This window comes from Papaver somniferum, chromosome 3 (genome assembly GCF_003573695.1).
Source record: "Papaver somniferum cultivar HN1 chromosome 3, ASM357369v1, whole genome shotgun sequence".
In the NCBI taxonomy this organism is placed as follows: domain Eukaryota; kingdom Viridiplantae; phylum Streptophyta; class Magnoliopsida; order Ranunculales; family Papaveraceae; genus Papaver; species Papaver somniferum.
In genome coordinates this window covers 154,514,984-154,522,203 of record NC_039360.1, presented here as the reverse complement: position 1 = coordinate 154,522,203, position 7,220 = coordinate 154,514,984, and the positions used below count along the sequence as shown (strand labels likewise).

The following is a 7,220-nucleotide window of genomic DNA, read 5'->3' as shown; positions in this document are numbered from 1 at the left end:
ATCTGAGGGATTGTGCATTTTGGTTTCGGATTCAGATAAATTGCTTCAAATCGATCAATATGGCTCCAATCTTAAGGTGCAGAAACGAGCAACGGATGATCTCTTACCAGTACCTTTCATTTTGGACTCCCCATCTGAGCAATTGGTCGAAATCCAGGAGACTTTGAACAAGGAAGAGCAGGCTCCTTCACAACAACTACCCCTGAAGAAGCGGAAGCCATAGGATTGTTGCAGGGAGCTATATGGACACTGGAAAAAGGATGGTCCAATTTTTTCCGCATTGAAGAAGATTGCAAAAATCTATATGATTATTTGAATGGAGAACCCTCTCAAATTGAATGGCAAAATCAAGCTCTTATGGATGAAGTAAAATGTGATTTCAACAAATGCAAAAACTTTTTGGGTTTCTTTTATATTCCTAGACTTGCAAATCAAGTGGCTGATACACTTGCTAAGGAAGCCAAAACCTTTGTTAATTTCGTTAATTGGGACAATAGTCCACCTATTTGTATCTTGCAAAACTTAAAAATAGATAAATCTAATGCAAGGTACAAGCATCATATCTCTACATTAGAAGGCTCTACTTTTCAAGATGTAAGGGTCCCTAACACCGTAAGTTAGTTTCTTTGAATAGATTTTAACTTACAAAAAGAAATAAAAAATATATAGAGGTTTAGCAAAAAAAAAAAAACATCTAGAAAAGTGGGGCCCACCTTTACATAGAGGTAGGCATTGATTTGCCTCTAGATAGTGGAGAAAACAAACATGTTGCTCACTTTGATCATCATATCTCTGACTGTTGGCTTAATTATTATTAAGATTTGTTCTATGGGTGTACTTGTGGGGTTTCCTGCGACTACAGTCAATGCTCAAACAAAAGGCTTACAAAAAATAGATCCAGGTAAACTCACCGATCCACATACTATACAACAAACTGGTTTAAGGTCAATGTCAACAGAACACACCCTCTGATCCGAATACAAATTCTGGCAAAAGTAATTTCATGCCGACACTGAAGAGATTTATACTGCCTTCTGGTGTCCCGTTAACACTTGCTTCTTTAGAGCTTCAAGGTACAAAGAAATTTGAGAATGTCTACTTTTTGCTTCTAGCAATTTTCCTTCCAAGTCTTCAACCTAATGAGTAAATTTATGAACACACAGTTACTGTAATGGTTCGTAGCTCCATAAATGAAAGTTTCCAAAAAAAAAAAAAAACATTTCATTTACCACGTTTTTCAAGGCAATCTCGTTCTGTCTATGCTCATCACACCTGATAAAACGGTACGAAAATTTACATTAACTTCCAAATTCTCACGTAAGCGCTGACATTTAAGTGTATGTACTGTGCATTATATAGTCAGCAAATAAGTGCACAACATAAAAGTGGATGACTGGATTCTTTGGGATTATTATAGGCATATGAGCATATGAGTGCCAGATGGATAGGAAACTGTTACCTCATGAATAGTTTCAAGTTCTCTTCACATAATTGATCAATCACTTGAGAATTTGAACCATCTAAAGAATCCCCATTTGTACAAGTACTACCCTGCAGAGTGATAATTTACGAATGTCAAGAATAATACGCTACATATATGTAAGTGTAAATTGTACCTAAGAAAGCTCTCAACCCCGCAAGAGATAATGCATACGAAATCACAAAGACGCATCTAAAACCAACCAATTCCTTAATTATAAATAAGGGAAGCAAGGGATCAGCATTATTTCCTTAATTATAAGAAAGGGAAGCAAGGGATCAGCATTATTTTGGATAGTAGGTTTGATATATGACCACTTACAGTTGCTGCTAACTCAATGATAGATAGTTCAGTAGATGAATCCGCCACAAGGGCAACTAGCGACGATGGATCACCATGAGAATGCCTGGCAATGCCAACTATGGGTGGTGCATTGCTAAACTCATGTCGAGCATTAGGGGTTGCTGCAAGTCCAATTACAGCAGGCTGATCTAAATATATCTCTTCAGAATAATTTGACAAGTCAATGTCATGCTGATAGGAAGGCCACTCCTGCCTACTAGGTTGTAGTGCAGTAGGTGATTCCTCATGAGAATTCATAGCAACACCAGCTATGTGTTCTGCATTGCCAATCGCATGCCGAACGTCAGCTATTGCAGCAAGTCCAGCGACAGCAGGCTGATCCAAATATATTTCTTCTACAGAATAATCTGACACATCAATGTCATGTTGATGGGAAGGCCACTCCTTCCTCAAACCAGCTTTTTTATTTCTATAAATTGGTTGTTTTCCGCTGAGCTCCTTCTGCCTACTACGAGTATCTGGAATTGGAGACCAAAATCCTGCCAAATGGCATTTATTTGCCCTGCATTATCCAGTACGGGTCATGCTTGAGAGTCTACAAGTAACATCAGAAATGTAAAATAACATCTACACATAGTAGACAGTATAACAGACCAGTATTTGAGGATCAGTTGTCTAAGCCAGGTTTCTAGCCTGAGAAACAGAGCCGATCTTTCAAAATCCTGTTGTCATGCGTGGGTTCAATAAAATTTGCTTCCAGAACACCTATAACGAATTCAATGAAGAAATAGATAAATATTTAGAATTCTCCGAAGAGATTGTCGGTAATATATTTAAGGCTGGAGTAATATTCCTACCCACAGCACACCTCCCTTTGCTGGAATGATCAGCAGTGACTTTCCAGAAAGGCTGAAGAGGTAAGAAAAAAAAAAAAAAGAACACGTTAATTACAATTTTCATAGGGTTTGTCAAGCTAGTTATTGAAAGTACGTAATAATCATTCAAATACACATACTCTAATAAGGCGATTCTTATGATAGACATTGAATCCAGTTACTCCAAGTAAAGGGGACTCTTTCACAAATCCCATTGTTGTTTCCACTGACACCTAAACATGGAAAAATTTATAGGTTGCCACCCATGAAAAAAGCATACAACTGCAAAATTGGCAAAGCCTCGTAGGAACTCGGCAAAAAGGAGAAATCAGGAGCAGGTAAAATAAGTTAGATTACATGCATGATGAATCTTCACTCAAAAAAGTAATCTAACTTATTTTTTCTACAAGGAGAAATCAGGAGCAGGTGCAAAAGTAGAAAAAAAAACTGAAAAATAAAACATTATTTCTTGACTTAACTCTACCGCTGAGCAAGCTGCAACGAATAAGTGAAACAAGAACAAGGATACCTAAGAAAACGCTTCCCCTAATTTCTGCAATAATAATTTTGTATCCTCAGGTCAAACAATTGAGATATCTGACCTCTTTTCCGGCGATCCCAAGTTTAGGTCTATACTTAAACACTTCTGTAACGTTGAGGTTCTCTGCAATGATATACTGCTGAACAGGTTTGCCCCTAATTATAATGTTGAAATCTGTAAATTTCCTGAGGTACAAAATTGAAGCATATGCCTGCAGAAAATTTTCTTGACCATATCATTTTTTTTTTTTGTAAAAACAAACACATGGACAGCCATCAGATAACGAGAAATGATATAAATTCGTACCCTCAATGAAAAACGAAATTGGTAAAATATATGAGATTTTAACTCATTGTGCACATATGATTGTCCTCTAGACACCTTTTCAGATGGATATTCATCTCGTAAACAAATATCCTGCAAGTTAAATACCATTATATGGAATTTTAAAATCATACATTGACTGAATGACAATATCACACTCTGAATTACCTCCTTGTCATTGTTGAAATCTAGTTCCATAAATCCATCATCATCAGGCCATAAATTGTATATGATAATCTTTGTTCCACAAACTCCAATATCATCAAACTGAAAAGGTGAAAAGAACATAGAATGCATTTTTCTTCGTCGGTATTCCAAGAATGTTTTCAACAACCGTACTACAAAGTTAGTCATATTTGATTAATAAACGGAAAATTTCTGTAGCATGATAAAAAGGTGGAATGCTTATGGAATTTCATCAATGAGCTTGTACCTAAGGAGCCTTTATAAAAAAAAAATTTAACCGATGCATGGCACTAAAATTACTTAGGATAACCACTACAAAACCATGATAAAGTTTAAGATGAACTTTTATTCATGTTAATGATCAGAGGAAGGAAAAAAAAGATCGATTTCGCACCATGTTAATGATCAGAGGAAGGAAAAAAAAAGATCGATTTCGCACCAAGTTTAAGATGAACTTTTTTATTCATGTTAATGATCAGAGGAAGGAAAAAAAAAGATCGATTTCGCACCATAAAGATTCTTCAGAAATTCGGGGGTTTCTATGTGGGATCTGAACTTAATTAAAAACACCATCTTTTTTATGCAAACTATGGACTGAAGAAATTAAGATCATCTGTCAATGGGTATGGTGACTTTATGACGAAGCTTCAAATATTCAATGTACCTGTTGATTAAAAACACCATCTTTTTTATGCAAACTATGGACTGAAGAAATTAAGATTATCTGTCAATGGGTATGGTGACTTTATGACGAAGCTTCAAATATTCAATGTACCTGTTGCATAAGTTCATTTTGCGAAGCAAATGGTGACCACTCAAGGATAAGATTCAAGTTGCTAGACCAGTCATCTTCTGAACCATATACTATTGAATGGGCCTGACTTCCACTGATTTTGAAATGCACCTGCATCGTTAACACATAAGAGTTATAAAGTAGGGTGGATAACAACAACTAATATTAAGAAAAGACCACTGAAAAATGACTGACCATTGGAATAATCACATCATCTTGCCCAGTTTTCCGCAAAAAAGTGTATGAAAGAAGACCTATGCTTTGAGTTACGTGGCTAGAAAACAAGAAACAAAACACATTAACGGTGTTAAGAAATTTATGAAAGATAAATACTAGAATATATGGTATTATACAAAGATTGATATGCCAAACATGACCAACGTCCATAGGTTATAGAGATATCACCGTACAAGTGAAACCATTATAAGAAGTTATAATCTTACTACCTTCCACGAACCGCGCGGCTGAAAGCAATCACATCAGAACCCAATCGCATGGTACTTGTCTTAAATCCATTACCATTTGCAGAATGTTTACCCTTATTCTGAGTAAAGAACACATAATAACAAGAACAAGAAGACATACTAGATATTGACATTCGAAGATGAAACCACTAATAAACTTTGGAACACAAGAAACAATTAGCTATCATGTCTACGCAACGCAAATCTGACTACAAATCCTTCTGTAAAAGTCCAAAGCATCATATAGTACCTAACTTCTGCTGCAATAATCTCTAGATTCTCCACCTCTCACAATCTATAACGTATCAGAAAATGACTATTTACCTTTCTACTACATATTGAGGGACTGGGCCTTGTATATTTTAGCGAAATAGATTGGGAAATGGTTCTTCCAAATGTCAGCTCAAAGATAGTCATAAGGGATGCCAGAAAACTTACACTGTCCAATAGTTGTGTTTGCCTTCTTTGAGGAGTACCCCAAGCTCATACATTGTCGCATAGACTCCGGATCCATTCCCCCTCTGTTATCTTCACAAGAACATCACCAATCTTAGGATTTCATAAACTAAGACTTCTTATACTAGTACAAGTTTACAACAGAATGGAAAGAAGAACATTGTACCTAAGAAAAGCAGGGCGGAGGAATTGTCCCTCTTATTCCAGATTTCATCAACCTTCACAAAAGTAGCACCATTGCTGATCTGTTTGCAAGAATACGGTTAGCAACTAGTTACACACTGTATGCAATAAGATGTCAAGAAACAAATTACATTATAATTTTAAGGAATTCATATAGAAATCAATTTATGTGAATCTACTGCTCAGAGGAAACGGCAGCATATCATGGTCGTGATGTGTGCCCCATGGGCAGCGTATTTAGGATCTCAATCAAATAGCTCTAATAGGTTTCCCCAATTTGATTACCTCGTCAACAGCATTGTCTAATAGCTCTGCTACAGCTGCATCAAAGAAACCACAATTTTACATTAATGTACTCCAACACTGTTTTTATACCAAACATTTTATCATGTCAAACAAAATCTGTATAAAGAGGAATAAAATAAAACAGAAAAATAACCTCCGAAAGCCCATTTGTGAGAAGTTGCATTCGAGTGAAGAAACTTTGGATGAACACGAGCATGCTCTAATTGACCTGCATACGAAAATAAAATCATAAATCTTCAGCTCTGATTCAAACTGGAAACAAATAGGAATTTAAGAACAATCCACCGAGGGAGATAATAAAGAGATAAAAACCTTGAGGATGAGCAGATTTGGTGTGTTGAACTTGATAATCCCCTGCTTTCCAAAAACTACGACATACCGATGTTTGATTTTGTGATTCATGATTAGAAACCTCTACTGCAACAATAGACTGCATCTGCAATGGCTTTTCTTCTTGTTGTTGGCTTTCATTTCACTTCTTCTTCTTCTCCTTCCCCATTACCATCATCATCATCACTACTATTCATAAATTCTACTACATCAGCAGGATTGTGGACTATCTTTTGTTGGAGAAAAATGAGTTAAATAAAAATGTTTTGGTCTTGGTGTGGGTTGATCAAGTGACCTATGGGTCCAAGGATACTTGATCATTTTATGAGTGAATGATTCTCTCTTTAGTCCCACATAGGGTATAATAAAGAAGAAGCTCCAATATATAATCATATTCTTATGGATATGTTATAAAACAATGTGAGTGGAGCGGGTAGGCAAAAATACATATTTTGACCCATGCGATAAGCGTGTATGCTATGGGTAAATTCTTTTAAAAAAACACACGAGAAGCAATTCTTTTTATTATCTTCTTCCTTTGTTAATTCAAATTATATTGGGCAGTCTTATCCTGGACACATCTTCGCATGGGTCAAAATACATATTTTGACCCATGCGATAAGCGCGTATGCCATGCACCAAGTCCCTTTTCTACACGGATTTCTTTTTTTTTGGCGAGTTTTCTTTAGAAAATTAATTCCAAAATTAATTCTTAAGAGTTTTATTTATGGGTAAGTTCTTTTTACGTGTTTTACTTGTTTCTGAAGAAAACCAAAACCTAACTTGATTTTCAAGTATTTCATCCTATAAATACAACTCGAAATTCTGTTTTCAAAACACACAAGAAGCAATTCTTTTTATTATCTTCTTCCTTTATTTGTGCGGCGTTTTTACTTTCCATCCTCGTTGCTGAGTTCGAAGAGAGGGTAACTTGCGTTGTGCTAACTCAAGTTATATCGGGCAGTCTTATCCTGAACAC

At 36.0% G+C, this 7,220-nt stretch overlaps 1 pseudogene; it reads right to left on the bottom strand.

Moving 5' to 3' along the window:
* Nucleotides 1-1,022: 1,022 nt before the first annotated feature.
* On the bottom strand, nucleotides 1,023-6,559 carry LOC113360131 (annotated as a pseudogene).
* Nucleotides 6,560-7,220: the final 661 nt, after the last annotated feature.